The following is a 27,588-nucleotide window of genomic DNA, read 5'->3' on the forward strand; positions in this document are numbered from 1 at the left end:
CAGTCAACTTCCTCCACACGGAGGTGGAAACAGCTCAAAGGACGTGGCTTAGGATGTTATCCATAGTCCTGGGAGGAACTAAAGGTCTTTGACTTTGTTTAATGGCTAAACTATCATTATTTTGTCTTGCTTGCTTGTTTTCCTTTATTTCTGCATTTTCTCGATTTTCTGATGAAATGTATTCTCTGTAACTCAGGGAAAGCCTCGGAGGCTTAAGTTTTCCTACAGACAAGAAGCAGGCGGAGGACATGAGGGGGGGTTCTGTCCCGGGAAAGCCCCAGAGGATCCGGCTTGGTTACATTTTCATATTGTTTCATGTCTTTAACAGAATTAAAATACAGATGAAGCTGAAGTCGCATTGAACCACCCTTCTCAGTCCTACGCTCTGTCCCACATACCCCAATAAAACAGCTGCTGTGTCTAACCCTAATTTTATAATTAATCTTTTTAGCTTTAGCATCCCGATTATGCTAGCCAGATAAGCAGGTTCCTCTCTTTCTTCTCCAAAACAGCATGTATAAAATAGATAAATTTTCAACAACTGGCCCATTGACCTCTATGGGACTGGGGATATTTTTGGTGTCAGAGGAGCTATCTGACTACTGATTCCATGATTTTTCATGGTTGTAGATCCTAGTTCGTAGGTTTTTCTATTTTGGCAATTTATTATATTAGTAGAAAAGTGTCCATTTAATCTTTTGTAGTTTTATTATTATCACTCATCATTGTGTTCTCGATTTTTTTCAGTTTCTGTCTTATCTATAGTTATGCTCCCCTCTTTTAGACTTCTGGAAATTTTTTAACAAAAGTAGAAGAAAAAATATGACAAATCTTAAATTTTAGCAATTATGAATATTTTGCCAGTCTTGCTGCATTTATCCTTATCCCCCTCCCTTGTCTTTAAACACAGGTGACGTTTGAGAAAAAAGAAAATAAATCTTGGGAGGAGGGTATAGCTCAGTGGCAGAGCGCCTGCCTAGCATACATGAGGTCCTGGGTTCAATCCCCAGTACCTCCAATAAAACAAATAAATAAACCTAATTAGCCCCCCAAAAACATATATAAATATACTTTTCATTACTCTTTATACCATTATGTGTACCATTGTGATAACTGTCATCATAATGACATCTAATATTTTCAAAGTATGTGACTTCTTTAAAACACTTGAGATTCACCCTTCCTGAAGGAATAAATATCGTTTGTATTATTATCTCCATTTTTCAAATGAGGAAAATTAAATGAGCCACACAAGCAGTTAAAGGGTCAGCATCCTGGGTTGAATTCACAAACCTCGGATGGTAAATCCATAGCACCCAGGCTTTGATCCAACCCATGTCATTCATGGAACATCCTCATTACCCTTAAATTTTCATAAACAATATGACGTAATGAACTTCTCAAAGAATTAGAAGGGTCCAGATACAATTTGATTACAGTGGAATCCAAAATGGATCATTCAGTGGGAATGTAGAGATACAGAGATTTCCTACCGACCTTCTTACAATTCCTAGAAAATATTAAAGGCAAAATAAAACTAAGATAAAAAGAAGAAAAATGCCAGACAAGAAGAGAGATAAGACACAATATTCTATCTGCCATCCCTTTTCTAAGGCTGATAACTCTTCAGCTCTACTAATTATTAAGAGGTGTTGGAGTAATGACCTATAATGGAAAAGAATATGAAAAGGAATATATATATTATACATATATATGAATCCTACTATGCAGTACACCAAAAATTAGCACAACATTGTAAATCGACTATGCCTCAATTTTAAAAAATGTTAGAGAAATTTTCTGTTTTTGAAGCCTGTTCCTGAACTCATCACAGAGGAAGATCTTGCTGGTAAACGCCACCACTGCCTTTTGTGAGTGTTTTACAAGATCACCAAAGATTGGAATATGCTCCGGCTGTCATATTTTTTAAAGCTATTGATGGAATAAATCTCACAGGCAATTTGGTTGCAGCAAAATATTACTAGCTAGAACTATTCCCACACAAACTTTTAAATCAAATGAATAGCTCTCCTCTCTCTTTAAGAATAAAACAGAGCTAAAATATTTTTGTTATCATTCATTGCAACTAGCAATATTTTATTTAAATAAAATTAATTTTTCTGATTATAAAAGTATTACATGCATATTGCAGCACAAGGTTAGGAGGAAAAAATTAGCTACACTATGAAAATTTTGTTTTTCATGTCTGAGAACATAATATCACATACTCAGAACAAAGGAGCAGGGGCAGACTACAGGAAAAAACTTGAATTAACAGTAGTTATTCCTGTGGAGTCTCCATGGATGGGCTGTTGAAGGAGGTGGAATTTTTTATTTCTTGATGTAGTCACATATAAACAATTTTTATATTTTACTAAGAAAAAAAATTCAGTAATAAAATGATAATAGGGACTAAACAAAAAAAATCTCTTCTCTTTATATTTAACCTTGTTTATGCTATTCTTATATTTTCTGTCCTAAATTTGCATAGACTTGCAGAAGCTGTCAGTTGAGAGATCGTTTTGGCCCATCTCTTTTTTGTAGATGAGGAAATTAAGGCCAAGAGAAGTTAAATGACTTAATAGCAAGGTCATGCCTCTGACCCCTCTTGACCTATATGTTACAGATTAATATTAATTTACTTTTAATAGGTAAAAAGCATGTGCGTTTTACTGAGGCACTTTGACGTTAACCTGGATATGGCATGAGCTATACTCTCCATCACTAAGAGCTTTTCCCAACAGACTAAGCCAAAGTAAATCTCCCCTGTCATTCTCTCTCGTTCTGTTCTTTCCCTTTATAGCACTTACTACCCATTTTAATTATATATTTACTTGTGCTTATTTATTGTTTTTCTTCTCCACCAGACTCTAAACTCCTCAAAGGCTAGCCTTCCATGTGTTCTGTTCTCCATAATATACCTAGTGCCGAACACAGATACACAATGACATACAGTCAGAAGGTCATGAAGCCACTGACTAGTTTCTGTCTGCTGACTGTCCCTTCATGGGCACCCAAGTTACATCAACTTATTGAGTGTTTGTTATGTTCCAAAATTTAGACAATGTCAGAAGCTTATCTTATATGTATATGTATTTTAATCACATAAGTTAGTCATATTATTATCTCTATCATGCAGATGAAAAAGACTGAGGCTGAGAGAGGTCAGGTAAATATCAAAAGGTCAGAAACCCAGGAAGTGACAGACACGGGATTCAGTCTTGGGTTTGACTCCAGGCTGTAAGCTCTGAACCCTTACACTACCTGCTTGCTAATTTCCTGGCTTCAGTTGATGTTCAAGACACAGTCATCAAAATAGCATCTCTTTACCTCAATTTAAAAGTTTTCTGGGCTTCTGGGTGAAGACAGCAGATTGAACATATGCATCTAGTTTTGCTCCCTCTTAAAACCCTACTAAAATGACAGTAGAGAGCGGTTTTTTGTTTTTCTTTTTTTAAAGGCATAAAGCCATAAGGACGATGAGACTCAAAAAGGGGAAAGTAGCAAGCAAATTTTGGAAGCTATAATGCAAAAGGATGATGGTAACCGATTTAGCAAAACTAAGAAAGTTGAATCCTAAACAGCTAACAGAGAGAGCCAAGAGCCAATCTGATTTATACTGTACAGATTGGTGGCAGTGGGGGTGAAGAGAGAAGTGGCTAAAATAAGGAAAACTAGTTGAAAGTTTTTCAAGAAATTGTTAGGTCCCAAGATCCCACCCTCCCCCCAACGTTGACACAGTTAACAACTACTCTTCCCCAACCTGAGCAGAAGACTGGGGGTTTATTCCTTTATTCCTGGAGAGAGTCTCTAAACTGGGACACCACAGGCACAGTTAGAGACAGAAGTATCCTTCTGAAAGGGCGGATTAAAATGAATGTACATCTGGACGGTGAACCCATCTCCCACCCCAGCCCTCTTCCCCTCCTCAGGTTTCCAGAAGAATGGAAACTTAAGCCTTCACGTGAAGCTCTGGGCAAAGGATTGGAAGAGCCTTCTCTGAGGAATCTGAGCAGCTCAAGGGGAAAGGATACTGATGTTGGAATTTCCCCAATGAAGAGTCCCCAACAGCTCATCTTACATAGAACTGCACGATCAACAAGCCCCACTCATGTAGTCAGAGAGTCTTAGCCATTTTTAGTCCTACATACTTAAAGATTATCAGAGAATATGGAAGTTAAAGTCCAAAATACACAGAAGAAAAGCAATCTGAAGGAAGCAGAAATTATACAAAGAGAAGAAAGCATTCAAAGAAGAAATTAGATTGGTTTCCAGCTTGTCATCAGCAATCTTGGAAGTTAGAAGGCTTCCAATGACTTCAAAATTCTGAAGAAAAACTATACCCAAATGAGAATTCCATCCCCAGTCAGCTATCAGTCAAGGGAGAGAGTAAAATAAAGATGTTTTCAGACATGCTCAGTTTCAAACAATTTACGTCCCATAGATTCAGCCCCAGACAACGTACGACACCAAAATGAGAGGGTCACCCATAAAAAAAGACATAGGGTCTGAAAAAAAAGAGAGGTCAAGGGACTACCAAGATAATCATGAATGGACAGCCCAAAGTGGGATCCGTGTACCTGGAATAAAGGACAATTGGTCCACCTTGGAATGTGTCAGATGGCCATGGGTTATGGCTTCAGGAAAATGCAAACCACTAGGAAACCTGATGCTCCTGAACGTCTTGAAAGGAGTCTTAGAGAATCAGCAAAGTGTGAGACTTCATACGTGGTAGTAGAAAAGCAAGCAAACAAAAAGATGACCAGCTTTACTCCCAGGAAAAATTTAAATTTTGTGCAGACAATGAAAAGTAGTCATAATTTATTATATGACTCAACTATGAACAGCATTCCCATCACCCTAGTGTAAACAATGAATGTTGAAATATAAATATGAATAAAAAACATTAAATATTTAAATAAAATTAATTTTAAATATAACTCTATTAGGATCTGGGGGGAGGAGTAGTAAAGAGAAGTAAGTTCTTTCTACCACAGTAAGAAGTCAATATAATGCTGAAAATTTGAAAACTCGAGGAGTAATACAGACACATTATTTTCAAATATGTAAGTAAATGAAATGAATCTGCAAAAAGGTGAAGATCATTGCCTCTGGGGGAAGTGTAGGATTGCTGCTGTGTGTTGTAGATCTGTAAGTCACTCTACGACACTGCATATATAACTTAAAAAATTAAAACCAACAAAATGTTTGAAAACATAGATAAATGCTTTCAAATGATCAAATATAGTCATAACTTCCCTCTTTCTCTTTCCCTCTCAAATTATGAGTCTTATGGCAGCCCCTACGCTCAGTCACCTGGAGTGGAGTGCTTGTCTGTACCAAGGTGAATTACTCTGGTAAATCAGCACAACTCAACCGGACAATAAAGAAGATCTCTTCCTTTCCAGCTCTCTGTAAATGGGTCCAAACTTGCTGGACATGGAAATTGCAGTTTTGTCATCAAACATCCCCTTTAATGGTTTATCTTTCACCCGGTGTAATTCAATATTTCTTTCTACCGATTGTCTCCTTAAACGCTCTGCATAATGGTGTGTGTTGATTTATGAGATTTCTTCCAGGCTTAATTTCATTTATATTTTTTCTTACTTTGTTATTCCCCTTGGCAGATGCTTGTGTTAATATCTGACCCAAGCAAGGGGTGTTCAGCCAAAGATAGTCCTCAGTCAAGCTGTGGCCTGAGCAGATGGTGAGGCCTTGGTGCCTTGGAGAACTCAGATTACACTTCCAAGGTGTTCTCATGTAACAGTTGTGTGCCTTTGATCAAAACACTGAGAAACACAAACCCTCACGTCCTCCTCAGCACAAAAACAGCCAAGAGCTTGCTCTCTTGGATCCAGGAAAGGCTTGCCAATTTCCCTGTAAGATTTTACTTGCAGTAAACACCCATATTTGCAGAAGAGCTTCAAAGACACAGGATAACGTGGATCCGGCAGAAAGGAGACCTCTGCGGAAGGTGGGAAGGGACTCCTGGAGGACTGTTTCCCTTTGTGCCTGCTCTGCCCTCTATACCGACAACAGTGCTTGGTACACAGGAGGGCGCACAAAATACTTGTTGAATAATTTGTATTCAAGTATTCAATAAATATGCTGCTGCTCTGTCTGGCATATCCTTTGCTTTTCTCAGATTGACACACTTCCGCTCGCCTTTAAGATCCAGTGCACCTATCTCTTGTACAGCTTCCTCTGATCCACTCAAATTCTTTTCTCTGTATATATTTGCATTTTGAACAGATTTCTGTTGCTTGTTCTTCTAACACAGCATTGTGGTTATTTGCATGTCTGTCCTCCCTACAAGACTTTAAATTCCTTGAGAGCTAAAGCTTTGACTTATCTCTGTATCCATGCTGCCTGGCTTCCTGCCTGAATATTTGTTTATTCATTCATTCAACAGATCTGGAGTACCCACAATGTTCCAGGCACTGGAATGGGCTCTGTGGATAAAGCAGTGAAGGATTCAAGAACCATCCATGCCCCCCAGCTTGCATTCTATTAGGGTTGAAGACCATTCGCATCAGTGTGATAATCGCAGTGATGAAGGTCGTGAGTACATTATGGGAGAACGTGGGAAGGTTATTATGCTCAAAATCTGAGAGATCAGGAAAAGCCTACAAGAGGAAGCTTTCCAGAAACAAACAAAGAATATCCAAAGAACAAATAAAAGTTAGCGAGGAAGGCTGGAAATACGTGCTTCACGAAGTATAGCAAGTTTGGGGAAATGCAAAAAGGACAAAGGAAGAGAGAAAAAGAAGAGGAGAAAAAAGAGAGGAAGGAAGAAGCAGATGAAAAGGAGGAAGGGAGGAATGGAAGAAGCGATAGTGAGAGAAAGAAAGGGATACTGTATTATCTTATTTGCCTTGTAAAATATTTTGCTCCAATGGTGGCCACCTGCTACTCCTTTTGATTTGGAGATCCATCTTTACCCTCCAGTCGCAGAATCACAGGCTATTTTGGAGCTGGAAAGGGTTTCCAGTACCTTGCTCTATCCTTATTTTACAAATACAGAAACTAAGCTTTATGGAAGTTAGTAATAGCAATATTTTGCTTTTATCGCGTGTCTTGCAAAGAATTTTCACCCCTGTCCAGTTTGAGCCCAACAGCCCTGCAAAGCAGCGTCATTCTTTTTTATATATCAGGAAACTGAGGCTCAAGTGGAATTAGTGGCACAGCTGGAAGCCAGGTCTTCTGGTGTCATATCCAGTGCTCATCCTGTCACTTCTCAGTCCCTCTACCAAAGTCATACTGTCAGGAACAGAGCCAGCAGTAGACTTGACTGCTTATCCAAAACTCCTTCCAGAAGGCAAGAGTGTCCTGACACCTGATACGGACTGACCACTGCTAATTATCACAGTGTATTCCAATTACAAGAACACTTGTGCTGGGTTATTCATTTGCCAATAGCCCCAGGGACACTGGAATGATGGGGTTTATGTGCTGTACACACAGACGTATAGATAAGGAGATTCACTAAATAATTCTCTGTGCTCAAATTTTTAAAAAAATCAAATTTCAGAATATTATGTATCATGTTAACATTTCTATAAATTTTAAAATTATGTAATATTTAATACATATATATAATCAAGAGTGTAAAAGCATGGGCTGAATAGATACCAAATTCATGATAATGGTTTCCTCTAGAAAAGAACAGGAATAAGAGAGGATTTCAATTTTCTTGTGCTTTTTTTCCTTCTTAAATTTTTTTTTTAATCTGAATCAAAAACGTAAGAGTGTTTTATAATTCTTTGTTCATTTTTCTGCACCAAGTTTATTTTTCAAAACATTTTAATAAGCGTGAAATTTCACATGTAAGTTTCAAATACTTCCCCTTCCAGACAGCACTCCCAGTTTCCTTGCCTGTTAAAGAAAGAAAACGTAGATTAGATCACTTCTAAGATCCCTTTCAGCCTTGACACTTGAGCCTCCTTCAAAATCTCACAGGCTGTGAAGAGATTATAGATAGCTTTTATTTGAGTAAATTCTGGAAAGGGGCTTGGAATATACTGTCAGCTATTTCAAGGGAAGGAAGCCCAGGAGTTTTTTGTTTTTTGTTTTTTGTTTTTAATTGTGAAAGCTCTTTTTTTCCCTCCCCACCGGAGCCTCACCCGAGAGGCATTCCCCAGCTAATGTCTTATCTATTTATATTCTGGAAACTCTGTCTAAATTAAGCTTCCACACAAGGTTTATATGATGATGAAGTCTGGACATTCTGGGGTCAGTCTCCTCCCACCCCAACACAAAAGCCTTGACATGAAACTTTATTATCACTAATTCTCATATAAAACACTAGGATTAAAGGTTTGGTGACCATATATTGAACACAAAAGTAGAACATGTGATCTAACACCGGTTTGATGATGGGACAGAATATTTGCAGTCAGGGTGGCCCCAGCAAATCTTCAGTCTTGTGGTAGACTGAAGGAAGCAGTTAATAGGGTAGATGGGAAGGCTGGCAGAACCAAAGATATTATATATGGTCAAACTGTCCTTCAAATGCACATAAGACCTTTTGAAAAAATACTGGAGGGAAGTTTCAACCGAGAGAGAACTAAGAAAAACTTCAGCAGAAGGACTGATGGATGAGTATTTAATATGGCTCATTGTAGAATTAAGAATAAAACAAGGGTTAAGAAATGGGTGGAAGAATAGTATGTGAACAAAATAGAAGCAATGCAACTAAAATAGTGGGAGGAGAAGAGATGAGGAGAAAACAGAAAACAGGGTGATCACCTCTGACAAAAAAGATGTCATTTTAAATTGAAAGTATATTATTAGTTTTAAAAAGAGAAGCAAAGAGTACCACAAAAGATTTTTGAAACAAAGATAAGTATTACTTGCCTACCCATGTTCATTGCACCATTATTTACAAAAGCCAAGACATGGAAACAACCTTAGTGTCCATCAGGGGATGAATGGATAAAGAACATATGGCACATGTATATACATATATACATATACATGATGGAACACTACTCAGCCACAAAAAAGAAAGAAATCTTGCTATTTGTGAAAACATGGCTGGACTTTAATGGCAATACACTAAGTGTAACAAATCAGAAAAAGATAAATATGATCTCACTTATGGGTGGAACCTGAAAGCAAACAAACTTATAGAAACAGAGAACAGATTGCTGGTTGCCAGAGGTAGAGGATGAGGGGTAGACAAAATGGGTGAAAGAGGTCAAAATGCACAACATTCCAGTTATAAAATAAATAATTCATGGGGATGTAATGTACAGCATGGTGGTTCTAATAATACTTTATTACATATTTGAAAGTTGATAAAAGAGTAAATCTTCAAAGTTCTCCTCACAAGAAAAGATTTCTTTTTTTTCATTATTTTTCATTATTATGATGATCATTTCGCAATATTTACAAATATCAGATCACTATGTTGTACATCTGAAACTAATATAATTTTATATAATATCTCAATTTTTAAAAAGAAACAGAGATAACTATTACAACTAATAATACAAACTTTAATACCTAATACCTAAATACCAAATGTTTTCAAATAGTGAAGAAACATAGTAAATATAATAATAGCATTGAATAAGTGGCAGCATTAAAAGGAGTGATTTCCAAGATATATTATTATATATGGAAAAAGCAAAACACTGAATAATATGCATAATATGGTAACTTTTGTGTTGAAAGATGGAAATAAAAAAAAACACACACATGTATCTATTTTTTCAAAAAGAAACACAGGAAAGATAACAAAAAATGAAATTGGTTGCAGATCTTCCACATCTTACAATGGGGTCATATCCCAGTGAGCCCGTTGTACATTGCATTTAATGTACCTAACCTACCAAACAACATAGCTTAGCCTAGCCTACTTTAAACATGCTCAGAACGCTTAACATTTGCCTACAGTTGTGCAAAATCATGTAACACAAATCTTATTTTATACTGAAGTGTTGAATATCTCATGTAATGTATTGAATACTGAGAACAGATTGCTTAACATTAGCCTACAGTTGGGCAAAACCATCTAACACAAAGCTTATTTTATACTAAAGTGTTGACTGTCTCAGGTAATTTATTGAATACTGTACTGAAAGTAAAAAAAAAAAAAAAAAAAACAACAGAATAGCTGTAAGTGTAACGGTTGTCCCCCCTGGAGATCACAGGGTTGACCAGGCAGCTCGCTGCACTGCGCTGCCCAGCATCACGGGAGTTCATAGCATGCATTGCTAGCCTGGGAAGAGATCAAAATTCAAAATTTGAAGTGTGGTTTCTACTGAATGCATACCGATTTCACACCATGGAAAAGTTTTAAATGGAAACATAAGTTGGGGACCATCTCTATATTCAAAAAGAGAAAGGAGGAATGGGTAGGAAGAGGGAGTGATGCTTCTCTGAGTATATAGTTTTGACTTTCGGAACAATGTTAATCTTCTACATGTTCAAATAATAAAATTAAATCAACAAGAATGGGGTGAAACGTAAAACTGGGTGTAGAAAGAAACAAATGAGCTCAATTATATTTCAAATGAATGAGACAGAAAGAACACGGCAAACAGATCCTGAACTCTTTTTTTAATAGATTTATTTTTCACAAGGGTATGGATGTAACAATTCTGGATCTAACTTAGCTTTATTGTAGAATTGAGTAAGTGAGTAAATGTTATTATGTTTGAAAAAGCCGGAGTTGTCACTGTGTAAGAAAGGAGGTACAATTATAGCACAAGGAAGGGGGATGGGGGAAGGAAGATTCCTGTGGTGCTGAACTGTTAGAAGCATGAATTCATGACTTCTGAAACATGCCAGTAGCACTGAGCAACCCTCATGCCCAGATCTCGGTTTAGAGTAGCGGTGGTATCATCAAATTAGAGGGAAGGATGGGGCTTGTTGTGGTCCAGAGGAGACCGCCCCACGTGGTGCCTCAACGGCATATTGATTACTTGAAATTAAAGTTACTTAAATGGCCAACAAAACAGGGACACTCTGACCCTCCCTTCTGCTGCCCTAAAGGCAGGAAATAAATCTCTCGTGTGAAAGGTGCGCTCCCAGCACCTGGAGGTAAAAACACACCCTTATCACCAAAGATGAGGAGCTGGGGCCAAGAAGCCCACACAGACCAGCCTTGCTCTTTAATTTACTACCCCAAGCCCCAGTTCTGTTTGGAGTCTTCACTAACTGGGTACCCAAAGCCTAAATTTCTCCACTCGGAAAACTGTTGGGAGGATCAACTGGGGTAGCGTATATATAAAGCATGTATCTTTCTGGACTCCACGTGAAAAAGAACAAAACAAAAACCTGAGTTTCTTTGTCCTGGCAATTCCTCACAATTTTATTGTTTCTCTGTCTAAAAAGTATGAACGCTGTCTGCTTTGGCCACTTCTTAGGTCCCATTTCTATGGTACCTCCACGTGCATAAAGTAAAATTGTTTCTTTTTCTCCGCTTAATCTGCTTTGTGTCAATTTTATTATCAGTGCAGCCACAAGAACTCAAGACAGGTAGAGGGGGAAATTACCCCTCCCCAACAAGACTTATGATATGGGAAAACATTTAATGGGAGTCCACACTTCATACCATTAAAGTAAATTCCAGATGTGTTAAATATGTGAAACGTAACTCTATAAAGCAAATAAGAAAAAAAGTTTTTTTAATATTTTATAAACATAATGAAAGATTTCTTAAACAAGAACTAGGAAGTAAAACCCATGGGAGAAAATTTGATGAGATGTGACTATATCAAAAGTAAGGATTTCTGTTCAGCAAAACACACCACCCCACCAAGTAGCAGGGTGACAGATCACAAAATGTTTACAACATGTAAAATCAACAAGGAATTAATTTCTAGGTGGTACACCTGAAAACATACAGGAAAACAAAAAGGCGTCCACTTTTTTAAGGTAGACAATATAAATAAATAAATAATATGAATAAACAACATGGATCGCAAAATGGAAAAAAAAAAAAAACAAACCCAAATGACTAGCACATACATGCCCCTCAAGCAAGATCTTTTCCTTCCTTTGAACACATGTGTTCTGTTCAGTGAGCGTCTGCACCAGCCATCACCCCCATCTTGAATGCTTTTTCCCCTACAACTTCCTATGACTGTCTCCTTGCTTTTCAGAGCTTAGTTTAAACGTGATCTCTTCCGTCTCGCTCTACTTCCTACAGCCGTCCCACTCCCCGCCCCAACGCTCTTGTTTTATTTTCATCACATGCTTGCCATTCAGTGCCATACGCTTCTTTATCTGTATGTTAGATCCTCTCTCTAACCAGATAGCAAGACATGGAGTAGGAAAGTTGTCTGTCTTGTCCAACTTTGTGCTAATGTTTGGCACATAGCTGGTGTTCAGTAAAAACTTGTTGAGTTAATAAATACATATTAATACATGAAAAAGGTAATGCAATTCCTGGTGCTGGCTTAATGAGTTTTCCAGAAAAGGATGTTCAATCATAATTAAATGTCTAATTAATGGAATCCTGCTAAGTAGTGTCAAGCTTCCATGGAGAGCTAGACAGGCTGACCATTTAATAGGCTCCTTCTAAAAATAATATATTTTGAGTCAAAGGAATGCTGTTGCCTTGGATACGTTTGTTTTGACCACAGCGCCTAGAGCTCATTATGTTAGTCAAATGGCTTAAGCCAATTGAAACTCAATCTTCTTTAGGACTATGCACATTCTAAACACCATCACCCAGAGGGGCCCTGATGGGAATTCCATCCGCAGGAGGTGGTGTTTCTCTGGAATATTCCACTAGACAGAAATATTCTAATCATGAATCTTTCCGACTCAACATCACAGACAGCACCTTAAATCCTGGGGAGTAACAGTCACCACATGATAGTGGAAGAAACTCCTACATTTTGCTAACCTGACCCCATATGAGAAAACCCAGTGAGTTTCTTATGATCACGTCTCAGAAGAAGCAAGATCCCCTGGTACCACCTCTGCCACTTCAGTTAAGGCACAGAGACTTTGATTTAACAAATCGGTTAATTTATTTCGACAAACTAATGACATGCTTAGAAAATCTGTCATACAACTTCTCAGCATGCCATGCAATTTCTAACAATCCATTTATGTAATCTTCGCTTGCCAGGTATAATGTGGGCTTCATTCCTGTGGATTTGCAAGGATGTCTATTTATGAGTTTTGGTTTGGTTTGGTTTGACCTTAGATGAAGAGTTAAATTAACTGTAATCCTAATTCTTAACACATTAGCATCAATGCACGCAAAACATCTCTCAGGCTCTATTTTATCTCTTTACTCTTTACTTTCATTTCTGACCCCACAAAGTCACAAACAATAATGTATTTTATAATGTTCTGAACTAGGCATATAACCTTGTGAAGTCTGTGGCGTCATGTGTTTATGTACTTTTAATATAATTTCAATCTCTTCTATCACTTTAACACCATTTTTAAGATACATCTATTCCTGCATCAAAGCTTCTGTTTCAGTCTGTATGCACTTATTTTAATTATCCATCATCTTGTGCAAATGTCATTGCCATTGTCAACACAATCTTATTTTCTGTATTATTTTCAACTGTGTTATTAATAGCCTGGAGGAACAGTGTTGATTTGTTTATAACTTAACCTTGTATCCAACAATTTTGTCAAGTATTTATATTAGTTCTAATATATTTCCATGTTGAATATGTCAACAAAATAGTTAATCAGTAGTCAATCTAAAAAAGAAATGGAAAAATTTATTTGAGCCAACCTGAAGGTATAAACTGGGAGACAGACTTTCAGAAAGCTCCAGGGACAGCTTTTCCCATTAGAGGTCAAAGCACAGTTATATATGTTTTTGAGACAAAGGACTATACATCAAATTGTTGCCAGTGGATGCGACTGGTGTTCCAGGTTCTTGTCCCGTCCCAGAAGGAATTCAAAGACTTAGTGGTTAAAAAAGTAAAGTGAGGATGTATTAAAGGATGGATAGTACACTCTTAAGGTGAGAGCGGGCAGGCTCAGGTGAGTGGCTGCCCTGTGTTTCTTTGGCAAGTGAGTCACATAGGGTGTAAAAATGAATGGGCGGAATATTCATCAAGGAGGGAAGGGTTTGGGGTCATTTTCCCTGATTATCATCCCAACTCCACCTTCCCAAAGGGAGGAGGGATTTTTGTCCTTATTTAGTTTGGATCAGAAGTGTCATGTCATCGGTGCATGATGGGTACTTCTGATCTGCAAGGCTAATTTTATTGAAATGAGGACATAATGAGCAAAAGCTAACATTCAGACATTGAAGATTCCTTCCTTGTCCCACCTTTTTTTGTTGGTCTCCAGACCACTCATCACCCCAAAAAGTGTGACCCCTTATCAGCCCAAACGTTCCTGCTTTTCCTTCTCTGCCCAGGGACCCCTGGTGCTTACATGATGTGTGTTTCCTGCATTTGGCCTGTGCCCCTCCTTTCTGCCCAATTCCTGCCATTTGGTCTACGTCCCCCTTTCTCTGCTCATATCTACCTATCTGCCTGCTCTGACAAAATGATGTATTGACCATTTACACAGTGCAGATCTGAAAGTACAAAGTGAGTGGTGGGTCATCATGACCCCTTACAAGATTAAGAACGTCATCTTCCAAGGCCGTCTGGTTAAGCAGATGAACAATATACACACTATAGGTGAGGAAGGAGGATTCAAAACGCCAAGAAAATTTGTATGTTTACACTTTTATTGTCCTGCCATAAAATATGAATTTTACTTTATCGAGTAGATTGGTTTTATCTTTTTCTTTTTCCAATCCTTATGTCTCTTGTGTCTTTTTCTTGTTTTAGCACTTTTACTGATGAAAAGTGGTAGTGAACAAGGCTATTCATTGTAGTAAAAGACTGGAAAGAATCCAAATATCCATCAGTAAGGAACTACTTGGATAAACTAAAGCAAGCCCACGTGATTTTTTTTTACAGTACAACTATAAAAGAAAATGAGGAAGACCTCTTATTTTGTGATGGAATCATCTCTGGGAGATATTGTTGAATGAAAAAACAAGGTTCAGAACAGAGTGTATAGAAATACTTTGTTTCTGTTATCTAAGGAATAGAGAGGAGATACAAACGAGAGAGAGAAAGAGAATTTGCTCCCTTAAACTGTTAAAAATGATTAAAGAAGGCAATTTAGGTGATGCAAACTTTGACACTTCATGAAGCGGGCAGTCTCCATTCCCAAAGGTCCAGAGAAGTACAGAATGGAGCAGAAAGCAGGAAGCTTTCACAGTATAAAGAATAAGGAACAAGAAAGAAAAAAATAGAAGATGAAGGGGGAGGGGTATATTTCAGTGGCAGAGCATGTACTTCACATGCACAAGGTCCTGGGTTCAATCCCCAGTCCCTCCATGAAAAATAACTAAATTTTAAAAACCTAATTATCCCTCCCCCCCCCCCCAAAAAACAAAAATAAAATAAATTCTTTTTTAAAAAAGAAAGAAAAAAACAGAAAATGAATAAGGAGCAAGGGAATAGCATACAGCCCAGAGTTGACTCGGCATTTGGGAACTGGCCGATTGGATGTGCTGGGCTGCTGGTCATGTGGGACATTTACAGGGCTGTGAAAGTTATCTTTCAGTTTGCTGATATGTACCACCAGCACCATCCCCCTCTTCCCCTGGGCAGAAGGGGCTCTGTTTTAGACCTAGAAATTTATTTCAACCAAACACTCCAGGATTTGGTACAATCTAGAGTAGAATCAAAGCCTTAACTCCATGCTTTTAGGAGAATTTCTTGACCTGACATTCCAGCTCAGTAATTATTGTCTGTATTCATTCTGCCTAGTGTCATGTCTATTGAATCCAGTTTTCAATTACTGTATTTTCATATGTATTAAAAAGCAAAATTCAACTGAATACATTTGAAGATCTAATTGACTTTATTAAGTGATTCATGAGTTCAGGCAGCATCCCATCTAGCAACTAAAAGTAGTTGCACAAAGGGAAGGTTTTTGCGGGAAGAAGGCGGGGGTGGGGGGGTGGGGGGGTGTCGAGGGAGCTGTTAGCAAAAGAAAAGAATAGGTTATTTTTAGGCCAGGACATCTTTTTTTGTGGGGAAGGAATTTGGCGAGGGTTTTATCATGCAGATGCCTCTTCTTTCTCTGGGGATGCAGAGGGCCCCTGAAGCAGATGACCTCACTGGTGCTGACCAGAAAATTCCAGACTGGTTGATTAAGATTACATTTCTGGTGACTGTTGAAGCTGCAATTAGGTCGGTATTAAATCTGGGTTTAGTATCATGTATCAAATAATAAAAGTTTTTATATCTAGGGGAAAAAAACATTCAGGAAAATCACTGACACTTAATAATCTTATTTTACATCATAAAACTATTGACTGTTGCCACAGCAAAACAAACAAACAAACAAAGTGTTTGATAACAGCAGGGAGGGAATTCTTCAGGCATGCAACTCCAGTCCTCACAAAAAAGACAGACTCACAGACACAGAAAACACACTTATGGTTACCAAGGGGGAAGGCAGGGGCGGGGATGAATTGGGAGTTCAAGTTTTGCAGGTATTAACTACTATGTATAAAAGAGATAAACAACAAAGTCTACTGTACAGCACAGGGAACTATATCTAATATCTTGCAGTAACCTCTAATGAAAGGAATGTGAAAACAAATAAATGTATGCATGTGTATGACAGGGACATAACGCTGTACACCAGAAATAGACACATTGTAACTGACTATACTTCAATTAAAAAAAGAAAAGAAAAAAAAATCTAGGTTTGGTATCATGGGCTTAACACAGTGACGCCATTTGGGGCCTGTGGGTTTTCTCCTTAACACCAGGATAGCTACTTGGTTCTTCTTAATTGCTTTTTGTCCCTCCTTCAGATTACCAATATCATCTCCAATTTCTCTGAAGATATTTTTTAAGCTTATTTTAAAGTCTCAGTCCATATTTTACATTAATTCTGTTTTCTCTAGCAAAGGTCATTTGGGTGGCCTTTCTCTCAGACTGGATTCCCATTATCTCGATATTTTTGCCTCTGAGTTCATTTTCCCCGGGTGTTGGGCCCAAAATGAGGAGCTGTGCCCTAGACTCTGGCTTGTATTATTCCTGGGGAGTTGGGGGGAGGGGCCATTCTACTTTCTGTACCTTCACCAGGTGACCCTGACCTAATCTCCAAGTTATTGGAGAAGCTACATGAGCCCCTCAGAAATCTCCCCTGAAAGGTCTTTTTTTTTTCTCTCTGCATTGTAACTGTCCAACCTTGGAGGGTGATATTATGATGTATAATTAAAAAAATACGTATTTGATCTTCATTCTTCTTGGCACAAAGCTCTTAAAATCCTTGGACTTTCCTGAAAGTGAGAAGAATGACAAAAATGTAAGAAACACTTTTTGTTATTCACAGCAAGCCTCGTTCAATCACACTTCAGTTTATCTTAATGAGATGACTTGGAGGAAAAAGGCTGGTAGTCAGAAGAACCAACCATGTGATTAGAGGGTCAGAACCTTCAGCCCCACCCCTTGACCTCGAGGGAAGGGAGAGGGTCTAGAGAATGAGTTCATTCAAAAGCGGCGCATGATTGGATCATTCATGGCTACAAGATGAAGCCTCCCTAAAAACTGTCACCCAAGTTCAGAGAGCTTTGGGCTGGAGAACATGTGGAAGTGCTGGGAAGGTGCTCCCCTAGCCGGCCCCCCCAGAAGACAAGGAAAGCTTCGTGCCCTTCCCGCAGAAAGCCCGCCTTATGCACCGCTTCCTCTGACCACTCCTGAGTGCATCCTTGTCTAACAAGCCCCTGATCTAGTGGGCGAGCTGTCTCCCTGAGCCCCACAAGCCATTCTGAGAACTCACTGAACCTGAGTAGGCTGTTGTGGAAACCCCTAATTTCCAGCTGGTCAGTCAAAAGTACAGGTGGCCACCTAGGACCTGTGACTGGCATCTGAAGGGGACGAGGGAAGTCCTGTGGGACTGAGCCCTTTAACTTGTAGGCTCTGAGGCTAACTCTAGGTAGACTGGGTCAGAAGTAAAGTGTGAGTGTAGTAATAAAGAAAAACAGTGCTTTTTGTTGGTTTTGTTTTTCTTTTTAGGAGGAGATGGGAGAGAGCAGGGAACACACAGGCTTAGTCATCTGACTGCATCATTATTATCTACTTCTCACACGGCCACATCACCCTGCTGTTAAACCACTGACTTATTATTATTTTTATTTTTTGGTGGGGGAGAGGTAAATTAGGTTTGTTTATCTATTTATCTTAATGGCGGTACTGGGGATTGAACCCAGGACCTGGTGCATGCTAAGCACGCACTCTACCACCGAGCTATACCCTCCCCCCAAATCACTGACTCTTGAAGTCCTGGACTGGAGCTGCTACGTTTCCATTTTACATTACAGCAGAGCCTTCAGTGACCCACTGTGGGCAGTGGACAAAAGAGCGTAACTCAGAGTTCCCCTCCCCCATTCTACTGTAGCCCGGTCTTCTTTCTTCTACCCCAGGCTAAGCTTTCCTTCCCACACTAGGTCATCATCATGTTACCTTCCCCCTAGGATTTCTTGTGGATTTTGCCCCCATACTTCAAATCCCAGCGCTTTTCTCTCATTTCTGTGGTATGACTACGGTTTATTTAGAAGAAAGCCGAGAGCCCTGCTAATTCACTATCTCACCTAGAACCAGAAGTTGCTTCTGTTCCTTATCGGCACTGGTAGAAATCTCCTTTGACCTTGGATTTTTGAAACTTGATACATTAGAATCCTGTTTTCTTCCATCAATTAGCAATTTGATCATGAGCAAACTAATTAAGTTCCTACAATCTCTGCTTTTTTGTTCCATCTCCTGTATTGACTGCAAGATCACGTGCAGAATCGTCTGTAAAATGTGTTGTCTGAAGTCAGTAGAGAGTAATTTAGAAGAGCAAAGTGTAGTCAAGTATCAATTAGCTCTTGCTGCTTAAACTATCCTAAATCTTAGGGATTTAAAACAGCCTGTTAAAAAAAAAAATTCAACCGAGTAAAATGTAAAGATCTTATTGACTTGATTCAGTGATTCATGAATCAGGCAGCAGCCACTCTAATAGACAGAAAGGAGCTCTGAGGAGCTGTACAAAATGAAAGACTTCTATAAAAAATAAAAAATAAATGGAAAGACTTCTATATTCAGAAGGAAGTGGGAACAAAGTAGACATACTAGGCAAAAAAAAAAAAACCAACAGATTTGCTATGGTGATGTCAGTTTCCTTTAGAGGGTGGCAGGGCTTGACAGGCAGATTATACCCAGTTAGTGCTGATCAGGGGATTCCTGGTTAACTGGTTTAAGGTTCCATTTCCGAGGGAGCTGAAAGTGTAATTAAGTCTCAGTTTGGTGACTTAGGGCTTGACGTAAGTGACTCCATTTGTGGCCTGTTGTCTTGTTTTTAACAAACCACAATTTATTTAGCTCATGATTTTGTGGGTTGGCAATTTGGGTTGGGCTCAGCTGGGTGGCTCTGGGAATTGGCTGGAATGCCCAGCTAGAATCAGCTGGAATAAAGCTGGTAACTGGACCACGTGTTTCTCAGCAACCAGCAGGCTAGCTCCGGCTCGTTCACCTGTTCGCTTGGCGGCGAGCAAATTCCGACAGTGAGCGCAGAAGCAGGTGCGTTAAGCTTGGAACTGACACACTGTTTCTTCTGCTGCATCTGACTGACCAAAGCAAGTCATAAAATCCGTCCAAACTCAAAGGGTAAAGAAATAGACTTCACCTCTTGATGGGAAGAACCACAAAAGTCACAGTCCAAGGCCTTGGACACAGAGAGGGAAAAACCATCTGCACCCACTTTTGCAATCCACCACAATCAGTAAACACAATCTCTGGAGACTAATTGCCTGGATTTGAGTGCTGGCTCCGTCATTTAGTGGTTGTGTGACCTCGGACATTACTCGACCTTTCTGTGCCTCAGTTTCCTCATCTGTTAGGTGAGGATAATTACAGCACATATCTCACAGGGTTACCGTGAATTAAATGAGCTGATGCTTTTAAAGCGCTTAAAGCTGTGCCTGCCACAGAAAGGCTGTATGTGCTGTCTTTGATCTTGCGGTTTGGCTTCCCCTTGTCCCTAATTTCTTGCCTGTGCTCATCATGTTCCCTGTTGGACAAGAGGTCAATCTCTGTCACACTTCTTCCCCCATCAAAATTCCACCCATCCCTCAAAGCTCTGCTCAAAGACTTCTTTCCCTCAGCTCTCACCATTTCTCCTTTTAATTGGCATTACTTCTTGCCCCTCTGCTTTCCAGCATCACTCTTTGATAGCAGTTGTCACATTCTGCCTTGCATGGATTGTACATTTATCCATCCCAAAACAATAATGAGCTCTTCTGTGTTCCAGGCACAGGATAAAGGGTGATGAACAAAATGTACAAAGTCCCTGGGCCTATTGGACCTCAGTAGAGGAGAGAGTCATGTTTCTGTTTGTCTATTCTAGATTATACCTCCTGAAGGTGGAGATGAAGTTACATTCAGTTCTTTTTTTTAAACCATTTTTTAAAAATTGAAGTACAGTCAGTTTACAATGTTGTGTCAATTTCCATTGTACAGCATAATAGTTCAGTCCTGCATATACATACATATATTCATTTTCATATTCTTTTTCATTGGCAGTTACTGTAATATATTGAATATAGTTCCCTGTGCTATACAGAAAAAACTTGTTTATTTATTTTATATATAGTAGTTAATATCTACAAATTTCAAACTCCCAATTTATTTCTTCCTACCTTCTTTCCCCTCTGGTAACCATAAGTTTGTTCTCTGTGTCTGTGAGTCTATTTCTGTTTTGTAAATAAGTTCATTTGTGTCTTTTTTTTTTCAGATTCCACATATGAGTGATATCATATGGTATTTTTCTTTCTCTTTCTGGCTTACTTCACTTAGAATGACGATCTCCAGGTCCATCCATGTGGCTGCAAATGGCATTATTTTATTATTTTTTGTGGCTGAGTAGTATTCCATTGTATTTATTTATTTGTTTGTTTGTTTGTTTATATACCCACAGCTTCTTTATTGAGTCATCTGTTGATAGACATTGAGGTTGTTTCCATGTCTTGGCTATTGTAAATAGTGCTGCTGTGAACATTGGGGTGCAGGTGTCTTTTTGTATTATAGCTTTATCTGGATATATGCCCAGGACTGGGATTGCTAGATCATATAGTAAGTTTTTTTAAGGACCCTCCATACTGTTTTCCACAATGGCTGCACCAGCCTACATTCCCACCAACAGTGTAGGACGGTTCTCTTTTCTCCACACCCTCTCCAGCATTTATTACTTGTAGACTTTTTAATGACGGCCACTCTGACTGGTGTGAGGTGATACCTCATTGTAGCTTTGATTTGCATTTCTCTAATAATGAGCAATGTTGAGCATCTTTTCATGTGCTTGTTGGCCATCTGTATGTCTTTTTTGGAGAAATGTATATTTAGGTCTTCTGCGCATTTTTTGATTTGGGTTACTTGGTTTTTTTTTTTTTATATTAAGCTGTATGAGCTGTTCATATATTTTGGAAATCAATCCCTTGTCAGTTGCATCATTCACATTCATTTCTTTATCTTTCACATACCCTAGCCACAGTAGGTATGCAAAAGCTGTTAATTGAATCAAAATACACTGAATTGAATTCAACAGAATCAAATGTTATCAAAGTGACAACGTTTGATTCAGGTCACTAGGTAACTCTCCTTTTGGGTGCTTGTTCCCTGGGAAGAGAGCCAGATTGCCTTTAATGCTTCAATAACGTCCTTTCCCAAAACATCTCCATAAGCTTCCCGTATTCAGGCACTGAAATTAAGACAGTTTCTCCAGCTAAAATCAGAAGGGTCAGCTTCTAGAGCAAGTGCCACTTGAGGCTTTTCATAGCGTCTGTGTGAACAAAGCCACTTATCTTTCCCTTGTGTTACTTCCCGTAAGATGAAATTTGTGTCCATGACTCAGGGCTATAACAGACCGTGGAGTTAGTCAGTGAATGTGACGTGGCTGAGCTCTGACTCTGAAAAAAACCCCGTGCCCTGAATCACAGAGTGTTTTGATGGTGCTCAGCTGGTAGGAGCCTCTCCCATGGGGTGGTTTGAGAAGTCAGTGCAGCGCAAGATATAAACAAACTAAGTCACAAAATAAACGTGAAGAAATTCATAATGTTCTGCTTTCTCCTATGACGGCTAATTTTAAAACAGAAATTACCAAATTCTTTCATGAACAATTTTTCATTTTGCGGGGGTAGGGCCGGGAGGGCCCTATGCACACATATGGTCTAATATTTAAAACCCCAGAAGGGAGTCTAGTGTTGTTATTACTCATATTTAACAAAACCAAGATGGAGAAATAGACAGAGTAAGGGATTTAACAAAGACCACGAGGCCGGTTACTAGCTGAGTTGCAACCCCAGACCTGTACCTTGCACTCTTCCCAGTACTGCGCAAGTAACAAGGGTGGTGTGTGTGGGTGTGTGTGGGTGTGTGTGGGTGTGTGTGGGTGTGTGGCATGTGTTGGGATGGGAGGTAGAAAGTATCTACAAAAAAACAAAGGGAAAAAAAAGAAAGGAAGGCCGTGATTCTGAAGGTCTGGGCTGTTCTTTCCCAGTGGACCCAGTTGCTGTGGGGAATAAAAGTTTCCAGGGGAGCTGGAGCAAGGTCTCTGGGAGCTGGAATCTCAAAGTGAAGCGCCACCTGGGCTAACTGCCATGGAGCAGGGCTCCCTCTTCGTGATGGATACCGTGCAAGAATCAGGCTTGCTTTTTGGGGTGGGGAGGAGGGGAGTCAACCCATCTGTTGTATCTGGTATGGGGGTTGGGGAGAGACTGTGAAAGAAATGGCAAGTAAATTACTCCTTCCCCAGAAGGCAGATTTTCAGTTGCACAGATGGGCGGTGAAACAAATCTGAATGCAGCCTCACGAATCTTTAGGGGCTTGATGTCGGCAGCCCAAGCCAGGGCAACGGGGAGCCTCCAAAGTAATGTGACCTGAATCAGATCAGTGTCTTCTCACCAGCTGTTCACTGTCAGGATGTCTGTAACAGGATTCAGCCCAAGCCCCATAGGCCTCCCCTTCCTGTGTTAAGGCCAGGATTCATCTTCCTAACTTTTCATTTCAACACCGCCACCTAGTGTCCAACGCTCGGATTTACCAGGTCTCAGTTATCTCTTCAAGGAAATGCTATTTAACTCTGTGAATTTGTCAATATTTGCTGCCTTCGAAAGCTATCTCTGACACCTCATTAAATGAAAAAAAGAAAATTAAAAAATGCTATGTACTATATAGTTCCATACATGCAGATTTGTGTTTATGTGTGTGTGCAAACTTTAATCATGTCTAGATGCATAAAGATCTGTGAAATATTCTCTAAATTGATGGTGTCGCTAGTTAGTAGGATTTGGGGGAATTTGTTGTGACTTCCTTATTTTTTTTTTCCGGATGGTTGTTTAGCAGTTGGTTATGGTTTGTTGTAGTTGTGAGAGGTGAGCCTGTGGTCCTGCCATTCCCAAGTTAAAGAGTCAAAGGTCCTACATCCCTGAAATCTGCCTGGGGACTCAGCATTCAGACACTGTTTTGAATGCAGGGAGTTGATTAATTCAGTTCTGGCCTCCAGTCAGCAGTCTCGTCTTGCCAGACAATCCTGGAATCTCTGGGACCAATTTTCATCAGGAGAGAAGGGCCCTCATTCTTCCCAAAGACTACGGAGCTCAAAGACGTGGCCTCATTTCCGTGGAACCACGTGCTCCTTCTGACTTCCTTATTCTTATACTGACCTCTTCAGTTTTTCATAATGATAATCAATCATTCTTGTAAATAAGAGGAAAGCTTATTTTAAAACACCAAATAAGCCCCCAGGATGAAAATCCACCCCCAAAAGATTATTTTCTGAAGTTAAATAAATTCAAGAGAAACTTACTGAGCATCAGCTATGTACAATGTATCCTTTTGACCATAAAGTACACCACCAAAGTCAGATAATGGCCTTAGCTTTTATGAGTGTTTACTAAATGTTAGGCACCATGCTGAGCTCTTTACATTCTAAATCTTAAAGTAATCCTGGAGGTGGAACTACTGAGGTGAGCATACTGTGGCTCAGAGAGGGTAAGTAACTTACACAAAGTCACAAAGAATATATGAGATTCAAATCCAGGTGTTTCTCCCAAACCTGAATACTCACTGCTCAATTCCCTTCCAAGTTTCTAAGGAATTTCCTCACATTATCCACGAGCATGAATAGAAAAGGGCGCTTTTTTTTTTTTTAATGCTTATTAAGTGTCAGACACCATTCTTTAGTCCTCAGAGAAATCTGCAAAGGACATACTTATTAGAGAGCAGCCACCAGGGAGCAAAAGGCCATCTCTACATGATAACTTAAAGGCACAGAGATAATAAACACAACAAACAGTGCGCTGAGCACTTCTGTCTGCCAGGACGTGTTCTGAGAGCTCAGCGTGTGTTGACCAGTTTAATGCTTCAAACAAAGCCAGGAGGTAATAAGCGTGATTACCCTTCTCATTTTGCAGGTGCAGAAAAGGCTCAAAGGGGTTGAGTGCCTTGCCTAAGACTTAAACCAGTGAATGAAAGAGCTGGCATTGGAACACAGGTCTGACTAACTCCAAAGCCCAGACCCTTCCCTCAGTCTGATGCTTCCCTGAGCTCAGGGTACCTACCAATCAGCTCATATTTCAGATGAATAGTTTAAAGATGAAGCTGCCATCATCCCCACTTTACAGAAGAGGATCAGGGCCCAGAGACCTGAACACGATAATCTCCCATGGGCACTTAGCTATTTGATGAGAACAGAACCCAGAATGCCAGACTCTCAGCCCCCTTTACTCCTATTCCATGTCGTGACCACTGGATGCAAGTGTATGTTCGCCACAAATGGTTAGTGTATTCGTTTTCTATTGCTGTGCAACAAACTGCCACAAACTTAGTGACTTAAAACAACACAAATTTACCATCATACGGTTCTGGAGACGAGAAATCTGAAATGGTTCTCACTGAACTAAAATTAAGGTGTGGGCAGGGCTGTGTCCCCTTGCGGAATCACCAGCAGAGAATCCATTTACTTGCCTTTTCCGGTTTCTAGGGGCTACCCACCTTCTACTTTTCATGGCCCCCCTTCCATCTTCAAAGTCAGCGATGGCTAGTCAGGTGTTTTTCATGTTGCATCACTCTGATTCTGTTTCCATTGTCACATCTTCCCTGACTCTCCTGCATCCGTCTTTTACTTATAAGGAAGGACCCCTGTGATCACACTTGACCCACTTAATAACCCAGGGTAATCTCTCCATCTCTAGATCTTTGACTTGATCATCTCTATAAAGTGCCTTTTACTTTGTAAGGTCACATATTCACAGGTTCCAAGGATGAAGATTTGGACATCTTTGGGAGGCCATTAGTCTGCCTAACATGGCATACTGATCTTTAGGATTTTTAGTTATTTAAAATTGTAATTTAAAAACTGTGTACCTATGTAGTTCGCTTTCATTAAATCAGGAATGAGTCCTTGGAGGAAGCTGCTCTCTGGAGTGCCAAGTTCTCCCCTTACAGAGAGCAGGCCCAGATTTCCTTCTCTGTTTGGCAGCAGGCTCCTAACCCTTAGAGTTCTGACCTTGGAAGGTGCAATCCCACAGCCACGCTTCTGGACAGTGTACTGTTTACCGCCATACCGGGGTCCACAGGGAGATGTCCATGCCATCTTGCTGTGCAGCTCTTCCTTCATAACCACCATGGTTTCCCATCCTGAAAAGTACCAAGACAGGTCACGGCTGGGAAGTAGAAGGTAGAACCCAGGTGGGTCATATAGGACAAGGAGCAATGCAAGATGAGATAGAGTTGACTAAAAAGGGTCAATGGGAATAAAAAGACTATCGGATACCCATGTAACCAGTACTCCCTGGCAAGATAAAGGATATTTCCATTATCCTGGAAACTTCCTTCATGTCCCTTCCAATCACCCTTGTGCTGCCTTGAGGCAAACACCATTCTGATTTCTCTTCCCATCAATTATTTCTTGAATTCTGTATAAATGGAATCATGAAATAGGTACTCTTTTGTTCCTGGCTTCTTTCACTCATATAATGTTTTTGTATTCATGTTATTACATTTATCAATAGTGCACTCCTTTTAATTGCTCAGTAGTGTTATGTTTGCAAAGATACCAAAATTTTATAAATCCATTCTCCTGGTTATGGACCAATTGTTTCCAACACTTTGCTATCATGATTAAAGCTGCAATAAACATTCTTGTAAATGGAAAGCCACTGGGCTGACATATCTCAAAGGACCCCAGGTAGCAGTACCCCACCTTTTAGCACAGAAGTGGGGAGACCTGGTACCTATGCCACTTGAATAGTTGTACATAAGATCTAACACAAGAACACTTCTTGAACTGGTCCTTAGCTTGCTAGAAGGTAGGAAAGTAACAGAAGCGCAGTAGGACTTTCTGGATGGAGGAACGCAGTTGCTTGTTACACATTCACTATGTGCCACCCATTTGATAGGTGAATCGTTTATCTTCTCGGTAGGAGGTAAAATAATATAAGAATACTTCCTGTCTCCATGGTATTTTCCATGTGCTTGTCAGTCTTGAGATCATTGAACATGGACTCGGAGGGCTTCGGACTCCTCCAAAGCCAAAGAACAAACTGAAACTCACTGGCTAAATAATTTCATTTGGACTAATTATCTATGACAAACAATTTGACAAAAGAAAAGGTTTGCAGCAACAGTGGATGGACCTAGAGGTCGTCATTCTAGGTGAAGTAAGCCAGAAAGAGAAAGAAAAATACCATATGATATCACTCACATGTGGAATCTAAAAAAAAGGACACTATGAACTCATCTACAAAACAAAAACAGACTCGCAGACATAGTAAACAATCTTATGGTTCCTGGGGAAAGAGGGTGGGAAGGGATAAATCTGGGAGTTTGAGATTTACAAATGTTAGCCATTATATATAAAAATAGATTTTAAAAAAGTTTCTTCTGTATAGCACAGGGAACTATGTTCGATATCTTGTAATAACCCTTAATGAAAAAAATAGGAAAACAAATATGTGTATGTATATGCATGACTGGGACACTGTGCTGTACCCAGAAATCGACACATTGTAACTGACTAGACTTCAATTAAAAAAAAAAAACAAAACAGAAGTTGGAAAGCATGAAGCGCCACATTGCAAAGGGTCTACCATTCCATCAGGACAGTTTGGAATAGAGATGCAGGATCAACAGTGTGTGATGTCCCTTAACCAAACAGTAGGTGTAATATATGATGTCCCCAGCATGGACTCCAGAGGCCCCTGGGGACACTGCTCAGTGTGTTGACCAAGATCCAGGACCTACAGAGGGAAATTCTGAATGGAATGCTGCTGATGCAAGGAACTTCAAAATCAATATTTTTTTCTCCCTAAAACATGTTGGTATTGGAAGTGCTGGGGGAAAAAATGAGGAAGGAACCAGAAGAAAGGTCTAGGGAAACCAAAGAACCACAGGATATGATGGATGTGCTGGGCGGCTTCTGCTATGGAACTGCGGCTACCTTTATCTGGTATCACGTATCTCCTTGACTTGGACAGAAGATAACCCAGACTCACAACGTGGACATTCTCCAACACACTTTTCCTAAATTAGACCGGAG

The 27,588-nt window shown here is 39.6% G+C and overlaps 1 long non-coding RNA gene across 1 annotated transcript; it reads left to right on the forward strand.

The window, feature by feature from the left end:
• Nucleotides 1–5,920: 5,920 nt before the first annotated feature.
• LOC135319900 (uncharacterized) lies at nt 5,921–27,588 on the forward strand. Its single transcript, XR_010378885.1, has 3 exons — nt 5,921–5,974; nt 6,413–6,561; nt 27,381–27,588. It is a non-coding gene; the product is annotated as an uncharacterized LOC135319900 (long non-coding RNA).

Source organism: Camelus dromedarius, chromosome 34, assembly GCF_036321535.1.
Source record: "Camelus dromedarius isolate mCamDro1 chromosome 34, mCamDro1.pat, whole genome shotgun sequence".
NCBI classification, from domain to species: domain Eukaryota; kingdom Metazoa; phylum Chordata; class Mammalia; order Artiodactyla; family Camelidae; genus Camelus; species Camelus dromedarius.